This window comes from Odocoileus virginianus, chromosome 4 (assembly GCF_023699985.2).
Source record: "Odocoileus virginianus isolate 20LAN1187 ecotype Illinois chromosome 4, Ovbor_1.2, whole genome shotgun sequence".
Classification (NCBI taxonomy): Eukaryota; Metazoa; Chordata; class Mammalia; order Artiodactyla; family Cervidae; genus Odocoileus; species Odocoileus virginianus.
In genome coordinates this window covers 68,468,023-68,482,491 of record NC_069677.1, presented here as the reverse complement: position 1 = coordinate 68,482,491, position 14,469 = coordinate 68,468,023, and the positions used below count along the sequence as shown (strand labels likewise).

Here is a 14,469-nt window from a genome sequence, read left to right as displayed (position 1 = left end):
AATCATGAGAGTGGATACAGGAAGGAGTATAGGAGAAACCACTGAAGGCAGGTCCAGGAAGGTTGAATTTCCTTCATGACTTTGTCACCAACAGGCTGGGATGTCACCTCGATCATACCCTGCCCTGTTCCTGAACCCCTCAAATGCTGAATGAAAACAAGTTCTGTCATCTTAAACTCGAGCCCCAAACAGAATCTTTGTGGAGCTGCTTAAGGAGAATTCCTGTGCCCATGGCTCTCAGAAATCTGATCAGTGGTTCTGGGATGTGGCACAGAATCTGCATTTTACACTAACTGGCCAGAGAAGGGCAGTGTCTGCCAATTCACAGATCACTGGCTTAAATGTCCATCAAGGGAAGCCTGATTTTAATGGAATTCTGAATGAAGGAATATTATGCGGCTCTAAAAATAGCACCATTAAAGTTATTTTGTAAAAAGGGACAAAGTGGGCAATCATGTGGTAAAAGGACACAAAGGGAAGTATTTCACCTTCTTCTGAAACTATATGAAAGAATTATCTATAGTAGTAGTAGTAGTGTTCCAAAGTACTTATTGAGTGCTTTCTTCCATTAACTCTGGATAAGTTGTGGATCCACACCTTCCCTGGCAACCAGGATCTGTAGCATAGGCGGGCCTTTAAAGTGACACCCAGATTAAAGGCGCTGCCGCCTACAACACCTGGAGGGGAGCCTGACGGGTCAAAGAACCCTCTGCTACTTCCGGGCTCCTGGCCAATTGGTTCTTCCTTCGGCACGACAACTGAGCTGCAACAGATACACCTCTGAGTGTAGTGTAGGTCAAATTCAATACAATAAACTCTTGGCTTAGTGATGGAAGTATAACAATGACCATCTTGCTAAACTGATACATACATAAGTTGATCGTGCAGCAGTTGCTATACATACATAAGTTGATCGTGCAGCAGTTGCTAATAAGACACTCACTTCTAACACGGCTTTCCCTTTCAACATCGCTGCAAGGATCTGGCAGTCATTGAGAACACAGGCGTAGACTTAAGGATGTCATCCAAAACCTTACCTCACTATCGGACCAAAAGAAGATAAGAGGTCACTGCCGGGGCGAGGTCTCAGGGGATGAAGGAACTACATTTCAGTGTCCTGGTGCAGCGTTCCAATGGTGGGACTTGAAATGTAATCGGTTTTCCGGTTGAGGTTTTCCGCATCTGAGGTCAACACGAGCAAAGAAAGCCAAGGCCTTCACCCAGGAGTGGCACGATTGCTCCGCCCCCTTCAGGCCGATAAAAGAATCTACACTGAACTACCCAGCAGGGCCAGGACTCCGGCTTCACAGACGCCTCCATTTCTGTAGGCGGAGCCTAGGAAGGGGCGGGGCTTAGCGTGAGGCTGCTTTGCGACTCAGGTTCCGCCCGCTTCACTCACGACATCCTTGGCTCACTCGTGTGCAAACCCGTCCACGTGAGGAGCTGAAGCTTCCAACTCGCAAGTCTGAAGGCAGCAGCTCCCCTAGAAGCCACGACTGAGTGACTCCCCAGAGGCAACCCCAGAGTTCCGAAGACTCATCCTGCGTTCCTGCGCCCCACCACCCCGCGTCGGCCTCACCTGTCAAGCCGACCTGTCACTGCCTGCAGGACCCAGCCCTCTGTCGCCTTCTGCCAGGTCCCAGGCCCGCGGCGACACCCACATGATGGGCAGCCGACCGCGCAGTCCCACCGCCTACCCTGAGGACCCGTGGGACCCGCAGGACGGAGGACCCGGCCCTGCCAAGCGCCGCCGAACCGAGGAGCCCAGGCGCCCGAAGTCCGAGTTTGAGGCGGCGCCCAGCCTGGATAACCTGACCTGGTCCCCGACGGCGGGCACCCTCATCTTCGTGGCTGTCCTGCCGGCGGGATGTGCTCTGCACGTGCTCCTGGACGACGTCGAACTGCTGCTGGAGCCCGAACCAACGTCTGTGAGGCAAGTGTGTCTCGGAGGTCGCATCCTCATGCTGGTCCCCGAGGCTCTTGTGGGCTCGGGTATGGAAGGGCCGTGGGGGCAGGGCCTAGAACCGGGAGCTCTCCTGAGCCCTCGCGGGGAGTACGTGGCTCTGGAGCCGGGATTCTTCTGTGCCGCTGTCCCAGAGATCGCCTGCCAGGGAGAGGCCAGCAAGGAGGATGCAAATGCTGACGCTGACTTCCTGCTGGGCGAGATGGATGCTGCCTCAGTCCCAGTCGCTGGGCTCCGCTCTTCTGCTGGAAGTTTGACTCACTTTGACCTGTTAGACCTAGTCTCAGAGCCCTCCCCTCGGGCCTCCAATCCTAGTCCAGAGAGAGGCTCTCCTCAGCATGCCAACAGCCTGGACTTGCACCTTCTGGAGCCCTTTCCTGACTCACCACTCCAAGCTCTACCTCCTTCTCCGAGTCCAAGTCCCCAGGAGCGCCCCTGTCGCCCTCCTGGTTCTCCTTGCAAGGCCCGGAGATGCCTGTTCCCTGAATCCACTGCCTCCCACAATTCCTGGGCACGTGAACGGGCACCAGGACAGAGTCTTCCGATATTGGTTGTGTGTATATTGAACACACCGGTAGAATCATACGAATAGATCCTTTTTGGATGCAGGCTGCTTTGCAGAATTTTGATCAGTGGCTGCCTGAACATCTGAAAGGAAGTTCACCCGGGCAAAGAAAATCCACTTGAAATGCAGCATACTTTCAGACAGCCAGACTGCTGGTAGGTTTTCCCTAAGTTACCCTTAAGCAGATCTGTTGTTTAGGCGCTATTGTGTGGGCTTCTTTGCAACTCCGTATACTGTAGCCTACCAAGCTTCTCTGTCCATGTGATTTCCCAGGCAAGAATACTAGAATAGGTTGCCATTTCCTTCTCCAGGGGATCTTCCTGACCCAGGGATGGAACCTGCCTCTCCTGCGTTGCAGGCAGATTCTTTACCACTGAGCCACTGGGGAAGCCTAAGCAGCTCTACCCACTTGCCATTTGCTTCAAACATAAGCAACAGCACTTTTCTCTAAAAAGCCATCCTTTCCCAGATACCCTACCACTGGCCCCTTCCCCTGTTGTGTCCCACCCCACTTGACAGAAGAATTGCTAATTTCTATTGTTTACACGGTTTTGGTACTAGTGTCCATGCTGGTTTACAACAACCTCTACCCAGATGGGACTTTTTGGATGGAAGTTATGTGGACAAGTATTTGTTGAATACAAAAAACATAGAATGGGGAACAATGATTATGGCCCCTCCTCTTTTGAGTAACTAGGTTGGCAGATGGTTTAATTCTATTGCTGGGTTTTCCCAAAAGAACCAACAGTTTTCTGTTCTTCTTATATGCTTTTAATGTTATATAAGTTTCTTGTCCCGGCAAAGTTTGTAATTCTAAAGATTTTGTGTTTTTATATTTTATAAGCTCCAAAATATGTTTTTTACATTGCTAATATATAGAAATAATTTTTCTCATATTGTCTGACCACCAGCAAATTACTTAATTTCTGTAATCGCTTATCTATAGATTCTCTTGCTTGACTAATAAAATATTTCCAAATAATGAGATGTCTTTTTCTTTTTACAAGCCTCTTACATCTTATTTTTCCATAATCCTTTTATTGGATATTACTTCAAATCCAGGTTGTCTGGTGTAGTTAATAGGGTCACCCCTTTTTTGAAGTATAGTTAGTTGGTGAAAGTGGCTCAGTCATGTCTGACTCTTTGCCACCCCATGGACTATGCAGTCCATGGAATTCTCCAGGCCAGGACACTGGAGTAGGTAGTCTTTCCCTTCTCCAGGGGATCTTCCTAACCCAGGGATCAAACCCAGGTCCCCTGCATTGCAGGGGATTCTGTACAAGCTGAGCCACAAGGGAAGCCCAAGAATACTGGAGTAGGTAGCCTATCCCTTCTCCATCAGATCTCCTGACCCAGGAATTGAACTGGGTCTCCTGTATTGCAGGCAGATTCTTTACCAACTGAGCTATAACCTGCCTTTTGAAGTATAGTTAACAATATTTTATTAAGTTTTGGGTGCACAATAAAATAATTCAATATTTTTGGATTATATTCAAGGTAAAGTAACTACCAAAAAATGGGTATGTTTTCTTATGCTGTACAATATGTCCTTGTTCCTTATTTACTTTATACATAGTAGTTTTAATCTCCTAATCCCCTACCCTATCTTGTTCCTCCCTCCTTCCCTCTCCTGAGTGACAACCACAGCTTTGTTCTCATAAGAATCGTTTGTTTTATAATATGCACTAATTTGTTTTATTTTTAGATTCTATGCATGAGTGATAACATAAGAGTATATGTCTTTCTCTGAGTAATTTTACAAACCAGAATACACTCTAGGACCATCCATGTTGTTGCAAAGAGTAGATATTCATTCTCATCAAACTAGCATCTATTTGGACATACTTTGCAGTTGGTCTTCAATAAAACCAGATGAGGTTCTCTGGATTTTCTTTTGCCCTGAAAGTTTGGCTTTAATCCAGAAATAGGTTCTCTTTGGTGTCAGGTGGTAAAGGCAGTGGAGTCTGCATTCAGAGAAGTCATGTCAAGGCCTAAGTTATGAGATGCACAAACACCCCATTTACCCATGATTGCCAGCTCTTATGGCATAGTTGAAATGTAGAGCTTCTACTCTTCCAGGAAAGATGCCTGCTTCTTCCACATCACCTCATTTGACTCCTCATTCTTGTGCCTGTCTCTTTAAATGGCGTAACTTTACTAAGGATTTAACTGGAACAAAACTGTTCACTGGAGAGGCTCTTCGATAAGAAGGGGAAAATATTTTTCAGTTTCAATGGGCAGTGTGTTTTGATTTGGTATAAGGGGGCTTCCACACAAAACTGAATCAAAAGCTGCTTCATTATTATAAGACACTAATGAAAGAAATCAAAGATGACATAAACAGATGGACAGCTATTCCACATTCCTGGGTAGGAAGAATCAATATTGTGAAGATGACTATACTACCAAATGCAATCTACAGGATCAGTGCAATCCCTATCAAATTACCAATGGCATTTTTCACAGAACTAGAACAAAAACTTTCACAGTTCATATGGAAACACAAAAGAACCCGAATAGCCAAAGCAGTCTTGAGAAAGAAGAATAGAGCTGAGGGAATCAACCTTCCTGACTTCAGATTATACTACAAAGTTACAGTCATCAAGACAGTATGGTACTGGCACAAAAACAGAAATATAAACCAATGAACAAGATAGAAAGCCCAGAAATAAACCCATGCACCGATGCATACCTTATTTTTGACAAAGGAGCCAAGAATATACAATGGGGCAAAGACAGCCTCTTCAATAAATGGTGCTAGGAAAACTGGACAGCTACATGTAAAATAATGACATTAGAACACTTCTTAACACCATATACATAAATAAGCTCAAAATGGATTAAAGACCTAAATGTAAGACCAGAAACTATAAAACTCTTAGAGAAAAACATAGGCAGAACACTCGGTGACATAAATCAAAACAAGATCCTCTATGACCCACCTCCTAGAGTAAGGGAAATAAAAACAAAAGTAAGCAAGTGGGACCTGATTAAGCTTAAAAGCTTTTGCACAGCAAAGGAAACTCTAAGCAAGGTGAAAAGACAGCCCTTAGAATGGTAGAAAATAATAACAAATGAAACAACTGACAGTTAATTTCCAAAATATACAGGCAGCTCATACAACTCAATACCAGAAAAACAAACAACCCAATCAAAAGTGGGAAAAAGACCTAAACAGACATTTCTCCAAAGAAGATGTACAGATGGCTAATAAACACATGAAAAGATGCTCAACATCGCTCATTATTAGAGAAATGCAAATCAAAACTACAATGAGATATCACCTCACACCAGTCAGAATGGCCATTATCAAAAAGTCTACAAAATATTTAAATGCTGGAGAGGGTGTGGAGAAAAGGGAATGCTCTTGCACTGCTGGTGGGAATGTAAATTGATACAGCCACTATGGAAGATGGTATGGAAATTCCTTAAAAAACTGGGAATAAAACCACCATATGACCCAGCAATCCCACTCCTAGGCATACACCCTGAAGAAACCAAAATTGAAAAAGACACATGTATTCCATTGTTCATTGCAGCACTATTTACAATAACTAGAACATGAAAGCAACTTAGATGTCCATTGACATATGAATGGATAAAGAAGTTGTGGTATATATACACAATGGAATATTACTCAGCCATAAAAAGGAATGCATTTGAGTCAGTTCTAATGAGGTGGATGAACCTAGAACCTATTAAACAAAGTGAAGTAAGTCAGAAAGAGAAAAATAAATATCATATTCTAATGCATATATACAAAATCTGGAAAAATGGTATTGAAGAGTTTATTTACAGGGCAGCAATGGAGAAACAGACATGGAGAAGACTTATGGACATGGGGAGAGGGGAGGAGAGGGTGAGATGTATGGAAAGAGTAACACGGAAACTTACATTACCATATGTAAAATAGATAGAAAATGGGAATTTGCTATATGGCTCAGGAAACTCAAACAGGAGCTCTGTATCAACCTAGGGGATGGGATGGGGAGGGAGATGGAGGGAGGTTCAAAAGGGAGAGGATATATATATATATATATATATATACCTATGGCTGATTCATGTTGAGGTTTGACAGAAAACAAAATTCTATAAAGCAATTATCCTTCAATAAAATAAAATTTTTTAAAAAGCTACTTCATTGAAGCATTGTCTAGCCAAAGCTAATGACCATTTGAAAGACAACTAGACTTCTCTATTAAGTCCTCCAGTTGCCTTTCCTAGATCTTGGTCTATCTCTTCTCCTGCTATTCTGTCTCTTTCTGAACTTCTACTGATTCATCTTCCCAATTCCCCTTGTCCCCTGTCTTTTCCTAACAAACCTCCCAAGAACCCAAAATACTAGCTGCCTCTGAAAATCCACCCCCATGTACCCCATATTCAGACAACTTCAAATTTTAAAACTTGGACTTGAGCTGAATTAGGAGTTATTTGTAAAAATTTTTTTCTAAATTCAGACAAAACCAACAAACATTCAAAGAAGAATTTAACATTCTTTTTGGATGCATAAGCCCCAAAATTATCTGACACATATCACTCATGCATGTATTGGTCAGAACTACCAATGCTCATTTCTAGATGGCAAAGCATACAGGACCAACCCAGGAAAGGACCTACAGGATCTTTCACCACAATAAACCTAAGGGTTTGATAACAAGTCTGAAAAGTTGGGCAGAGTCTCCTAAAAACCATACCTGAAACATTTCCAACAAAAATGTTTCTGTATTAAACCCTGCCACCTTTGCTTAGCCACTTCCTTGGCATAAACATACCACACAGGGGGTTAGTATTTCAAGTAACTCACAGATTTTCCCTGTCTCCCACCCTTAACTCTTGGGCCCTTTCAGTGAAATAATTTCTTCTTGCTCTGTGACAACACACTCATAAAACTAAGAGAAGGTGGAGTTTTCATTACACACAGAATTTTTATATTGAAAGCACACCAGATGAATTACTTCTTGAAGTTGCTGAGGAATTCCATTCATAACCAATTGTATCTGTTCCAAATATGCCTTTACATTCCCCGTTATATTTGATACATATCCCAGATAAATAGGCTTCCCAAGTGGCACTAGCAGTAAAGAACCTGCCTGCCAATGCAGCTAACATAAGAGATGTGGGTTCAGTCCCTGGGTTGGGAAGAATTCTTGCCTGAAGAATCCCATGGACAGAGGAGCCTGGCGGGCTATAGACCATAGGGTTACAAAGAGTTGGACACACCTGAAGCAACTTAGCACACACCACTAAAATATCTTAACACCATATCTGACCCTTTATGGACTATAAATTTCAGTGACATGGAACAGATAATGGGTATACAACCTATTAAAGTTCAGGTACATTACGAAACCGTTACCCAAACTTCCCCAATATCCTCTGAAGCCAAAGGAAGAGCTCAAACGTATAGCTGAGAGCCTTATATAGGAAGGTCTTCCCATACACTGCCCTTGTAACACTCTCTTTCTGCAAGAAAAGAGCCCAAACAGACAAGGATATCAATTTGTTCAAGACTGTAAGGGCATCGACAAACTTTAGATAGAAATGAACACAAATACCATCCTTTCACCAATTCCACCTGAAACCACTTGCTTCACTCTAATGAATCTTTGTTCTGCCTTTCTTCAGTGTGCCTCTAGACCAAGACAGTCAATAGTTTTCACCTTCACCTGGAGAGGACCACAACATACCTGAACAGTCATGCCCCTAGAATACACTGGAGTCCCCTTCTATTTTTCCCTGGTTCTTGATCATGACTTAAAATATTTAAATTTCCCTTGTGATTCAGTTCTTAATATAATGTGTAAGATAATCTGCTTTGCTCAAAGAACAAGGAATCCTGTACAAAGATTTCATTGGCTTGCCCCAGCCTTATCAAAAAGGAGGCATACAATTTCAAATATAAGTTATAATTTTGCCAAAATACAGTCTATTATTTATAGTATGACATTTCAAGAGGGGAAAACTTTCTCTCCTGATAGAATAAAGACAATTCAAACATATCCAAAACACCTCACCAAAGACAGCTGAGAGTATTTCTGCTTTTATTAAATAACTGGATATTGCAGACAATGGGTCCAAGTTTACTATACTGAAACACATTATATGAATTGACAAAGTCCTATAAGAGACCCTTTCCTGGGGTACTCATATGTGAAGAGGGATTATTTTGTAACCAGAAGAAGACTGTCCAATGGCCTCTTTCTCTAGTCATCTCTAAGTACTAAAAGTTCTTATGTTATTTATAAATAAGCTATCTGACAAGTCTTTGAGGTTTTAACTTAACTTGATGAGAACTAGCAAAAACCCACTGCTCCTGAAACCAGAAACAACTAAGATGTCTTTCATAGGCAGATGGAGAAAAATCTGTGATTATATATAATATATACACATAATCCATATATATTATATACCTATATAGATATAACATATGGAATATTATTCGCATTAAGAAAAAAAGGTAAATGAGTTACCAAGCCAGGTAATAAATAATTTTCAATGCATATTGCTAAGTTACAGAAGCCAATCTGGAAAGACCACATACTGTTTGAATCCAATTAAATACGTTCTGAAAAAAAGCAAAACTAACAAGATAGTAAAAAATCAGTGGTTGTCAGGGCTTCAGAAGGAGCTGGGTAAATAGGTGGAGTGCACATGATTTGTAGGGTGGGTATTTACTCTCTATGACATTATATGTAAAGGTTCATAAGGGAATTCTACAACATATTTAAGGGAAAGTAGTTCACAAACTACTCCAAAAAATTGAAGTGGGGAAAATACTTTGAAATGCATTCTACAAGGTCAGCATTACCCTGGTACCAAAACGAGACTGGTAGACACTAAAAAAGATAAAATTATAGGTCAATATCACTGATGAACTATATACAAAAATCCTCCACACAATATTAGCAAACTGAATTCACCAATACATAAAAATGGTCTTACACCACAATCTAGTGAGATGTATTCCAGGGATTCAAGGATGAATTCATATTCAAAAATCAAGTGATGTGATACAACACATTAACAAAACAAAGAGTAAAAACTACATGGTCATCTCATATATGCATAAATAGCTTTTGACAAAAGTCAACATCCATTCATGATAAAAAAAAACCTCTCAACTAAATGAATATAGAGGGACTATGCATGCATACTAAGTTGCTTCAGTTGTGTCTGACTCTTTGCGACCTCGTGGACTGTAGCCCACAAGGCTCCTCTGTCCAAGGGATTCTCCAGGCAGGAATACTGGAGTGGGTTACCATGTGCTCCTCCAGGGGATCTTCCCAATCCAGGAATCAAATCCAAGTCTCCTGCATTCCTATATTGCTGGCTGATTCTTTTTTTTGTTTTGTTTTTATTTTTTATTTATTTATTTTTATTAGTTGGAGGCTAATTACTTTACAATATTGTACTGGTTTTTGTCATACATTGACGTGAATCAGCCATGGATTTACATGTATTCCCCATCCCGATCCCCCCTCCCACCTCCCTCTCGACCCAATCCCTTTGGCTCTTCCCAGTGCACCAGGTCCGAGCACTTGTCTCATGCATCCAACCTGGGCTGGTGATCTGTTTCACCCTAGATAACATACACGTTTCAATGCTGTTCTCTTGAAACATCCCACCCTCGCCTTCTCCCACAGAGTCCAAAAGTCTGTTCTATACATCTGTGTCTCTTTTTCTGTTTTGCATATAGAGTTATCATTACAATCTTTCTAAATTCCATATATATGTGTTAGTATACTGTAATGGTCTTTATCTTTCTGGCTTACTTCACTCTGTATAATGGGCTCCAGTTTCATCCATCTCATTAGAACTGATTCAAATGAATTCTTTTTAATGGCTGAGTAATATTCCATGGTGTATATGTACCACAGTTTTCTTATCCATTCGTCTGCTGTTGGGCATCTAGGTTGCTTCCATGTCCTGGCTATTATAAACAGTGCTGCGATGAACACTGGGGTGCATGTGTCTCTTTCAGATCTGGTTCCCTCGGTGTGTATGCCCAGCAGTGGGATTGCTGGGTCATATGGCAGTTCTGTTTCCAGTTTTTTAAGAAATCTCCACACTGTTTTCCATAGCAGCTGTACTAGTTTGCATTCCCACCAACAGTGTAAGAGGGTTCCCTTTTCTCCACACCCTCTCTAGCATTTATTGCTTGTAGACTTTTGGATAGCAGCCATCCTGACTGGTGTGTAATGGTACCTCATTATGGTTTTTGATTTGCATTTCTCTGATAATGAGTGATGTTGAGCATCTTTTCATATGTTTGTTAGCCATCTGTATATCTTCCTTGGAGAAATGTCTGTTTAGTTCTTTGGCCCATTTTTTGATTGGGTCATTTATTTTTCTGGAGTTGAGCTGGAGGAGTTGCTTGTATATTTTTGAGATTAATCCTTTGTCTGTTGCTTCGTTTACTATTATTTTCTCCCAATCTTAGGACTGTCTTTTCACCTTGCTTATAGTTTCCTTTGTTGTGCAAAAGCTTTTAAGTTTCATTAGGTCCCATTTGTTTATTTTTGCTTTTGTTTCTAACATTCTGGGATGTGGGTCATAGAGGATCCTGCTGTGATTTATGTTGGAGAGTGTTTTGCCTATGTTCTCCTCTAGGAGTTTTATAGTTTCTGGTCTTACATTTAGATCTTTAATCCATTTTGAGTTTATTTTTGTGTATGGTGTTAGAAAGTGTTCTAGTTTCATTCTTTTACAGGTGGTTGACCAGCACCACTTGTTAAAGAGGTTGTCTTTTTTCCATTGTATATCCTTGCCTCCTTTGTCGAAGATAAGGTGACCTTAGGTTCGTGGATTTATCTCTGGGCTTTCTATTCTGTTCCATTGATCTATATTTCTGTCTGTGTGCGGGCTGATTCTTATCTGCTGGGCCACCAAGGAAGCTCTAACGGACAATACCTCACCATAATAAAGGCCATACTTGACTACGCCACAGCTCACATCATAATCATTGGCTAAAAAAACTGAAAATTTTTCCTCCAAGATCAGAAACAAGATGAGGATGCCCACTGCCACCATTCCTATTTAACATAGTATTAGAAGTCCAGCAACAGCAATCAGACAAGAAGAAAAGGTATCCAAATTGAAAGGGAAAAAGTAAAATTGTCATTATTTACAGACTACATACTATATATAAAAACCCTAAAGGGCCCAGGCTGGATCCAACCCCTGCCTTCTGTCCCGGATAGCCAGGACTTGAAAAAGACGTGGACGTGGGAGGAAGAGATGATGCAAAAGTTACCTAAAAATTGGGGTGGAGAAAAGAGGCTACAGTTAAGAAGTCGAGCAAGTTGCAAAAGTAACAACAGAAAAGTTAGGAGGTCCAGTGAGTGCCCTGTTCCAGGGTGAAGAAGCAAGACTTTGCTCTTCTCTGATTCAGGAAGGTGCTAGACAAAAACATGGAATTCATTTCCCCAACAGTGATTATAATCTTAGGTTGTGTTGCTGTTTTATTATTTCTTCAGTGGAAGAACTTGCGTAGACCCCCGTGCATATCGGGCTGGATTTCTTGGATTGGAGCTGGTTTTGAGTTTGGAAAAACCCCTCTAGAATTTATAGAGAAAGCAAGAATCAAGTATGGACCAGTATTTACAGTCATTGTTATGGGCACCCGAATGACCTTTGTTACTGAAGAAGAGGGAATTAATGTGTTTCTCAAATCCAAAGAAGTAAATTTTGAACTAGCAGTGCAAAATCCCATCTATCGTACAGCATCCATCACAAAGAATATCTTTTTAAAACTGCATGAGAAACTTTATATCACGGTGAAAGGGAAGATGGGGACTTTAAGCGTATACAAATTCACTGGACAATTGACTGAAGAATTACAGGAACAGTTGCAGAATTTTGGTACTCATGGGACCACAGACCTGAACAAGTTTATGAGGCACCTCCTTTACCCTGTCACAGTGAACATACTCTTTAAAAAAGTCTGTTTCCCTCAGATGAGAGGAAAATCAGGGAGTTTCATCAGCACTTTCAAGCTTACGATGAAGGTTTCGAATATGGGTCCCAGTTGCCAGAATACCTCCTCAGAAACTGGTCAAAATCCAAAAAATGGCTTCTAGAACTTTTTGAGAAAAACATTCCAGATATAAAAACATACAAATCTGCAAAAGATAATTCCCTGACAGTCATGCAGGCTGTACTGGATCTCCTAGAGATGGAAGCAAATGAACAGAAGAGTCCCAATTATGGGCTCTTACTACTTTGGGCTTCTCTGTCCAATACTGTCCTTGTTGCATTTTGGACATTTGCATTTGTCCTGTCTCATCCCAATATCCACAGGACCATTATGGAAGGCATATCATCTGTGTTTGGCACAGCAGGTAAAGATGAGATTAAAGTGTCTGAGGATGACTTGAAGAAACTCCCTTTAATTAAATGGTGTATTTTGGAAACCATTCGTTTAAGAGCCCCTGGTGTCATCACTCGAAAAGTCCTGAAGCCAGTTAAAATTTTGAATTACACTGTTCCTTCTGGTGACTTATTGATGTTGTCTCCATTTTGGCTACATTGAAACCCAAAGTATTTTCCTGAACCTGACCTGTTCAAGCCTGAACGTTGGAAAAAGGCAAATTTAGAGAAGCATGCTTTCTTGGACTGCTTCATGGCATTTGGGAGCGGGAAGTACCAGTGTCCTGGAAGGTGGCTGGCTCTGTTGGAGATTCAAATATGTATTATTTTAATATTTTATTATTATGACTGTAGTCTTCTGGACCCATTGCCAAAACAGAGTTCTCTCCACTTGGTGGGTGTCCAGCAGCCGGAAGGACGATGCCGAATTCAGTTTAAACAAAGAAAATGATGTCTGCCAGAGGGCCAGGGCTGTCTGGAGGAGTGACTGCCCCCTATCCAGTAGCCCGGCGGTACCTAGACCTGAGTTTGACAAGAACACGTCACTTGATTTTGTTTTAGGATTTAGTTCAAGACAATGTCCAGATGGCATGTGTATTTGGTATCTTAAGTGTAGACCAAGAATCTGACATCACTCTCACTGATACCAAGACCCCAGTACAGGGTAAAATGTTTCAGTGATCCAAAAAGAGGTATTCTTTAGAAGTTGGCATTGGTTTCGTACATTACTGCAGCAGTCCCCAACCTCTTTGGCACCAGACACCAGTTTCATGGAAGACAATTTTTCCACAGATCAGTAGGGAAGGTGGAGCTTTTGGTTTCTCCCACCACTCATCTCCTGCTGTGTGGACTGGTTCCCAACAGACCAGGGCCCAATACTGATTCGTGATTGGGAATCCCTGCATTATTATATCAAAACGTTAAATAGAAAGTATGTCATTTGAATGAAATTTTTCATACATTAAATTCACTGTAAAGACAACATACTTTAACTTCAATTTTGAAAAAAGGCTAATAGCCTTAGACTTGAAAGAGTATTAAATAATGATTTCTGGAAAGTTGCTATTTTTCTTAATATGATTCTTAACTGACAATTGGAATTCTTAAACCACTATTAATTTAATTATTTATGAAACATGTCTAATGCTAAATATATGAGTAAAGTGATCACTGTCTAAGACCTGTGAAGTCAGGTGTCATGTCTGACACTCATTTATATCCTCCACTCTGCCTAGGACAGCACTTCTCTATAGGGTATATTCAATACATGTATGTTGATTTATTTATTCATTTGTATTTTAATTAAGATGAAAGCACCCTTTTGATTCAAGGTGTTTATAATTGTAGTTGAAGAGATAATATTGTTTCTAATTTATAGAAGCTCTAAGTGACGTGTCAAGTCAAATAACATTTCAATCTACTACTTAAGACTTTTGCCTGAAGTATTTACTATGAAATCCAGAAAAGAAATCCTATCATGTTCAGGGGAAATATATGACCCCGATCACAGTGTGATTTGTCCTCTATGAGTCAATAAAATGCCGTCTGCCTCCTTGGTTTCACACTAAATAAG

General features: G+C 41.2%; 1 pseudogene; it reads left to right on the top strand.

Annotated features, from left to right (window-relative positions):
- Window positions 1-11,732: 11,732 nt before the first annotated feature.
- Window positions 11,733-13,804, top strand: LOC139034678 (24-hydroxycholesterol 7-alpha-hydroxylase pseudogene; annotated as a pseudogene).
- The last annotated feature ends 665 nt before the right edge of the window (window positions 13,805-14,469 follow it).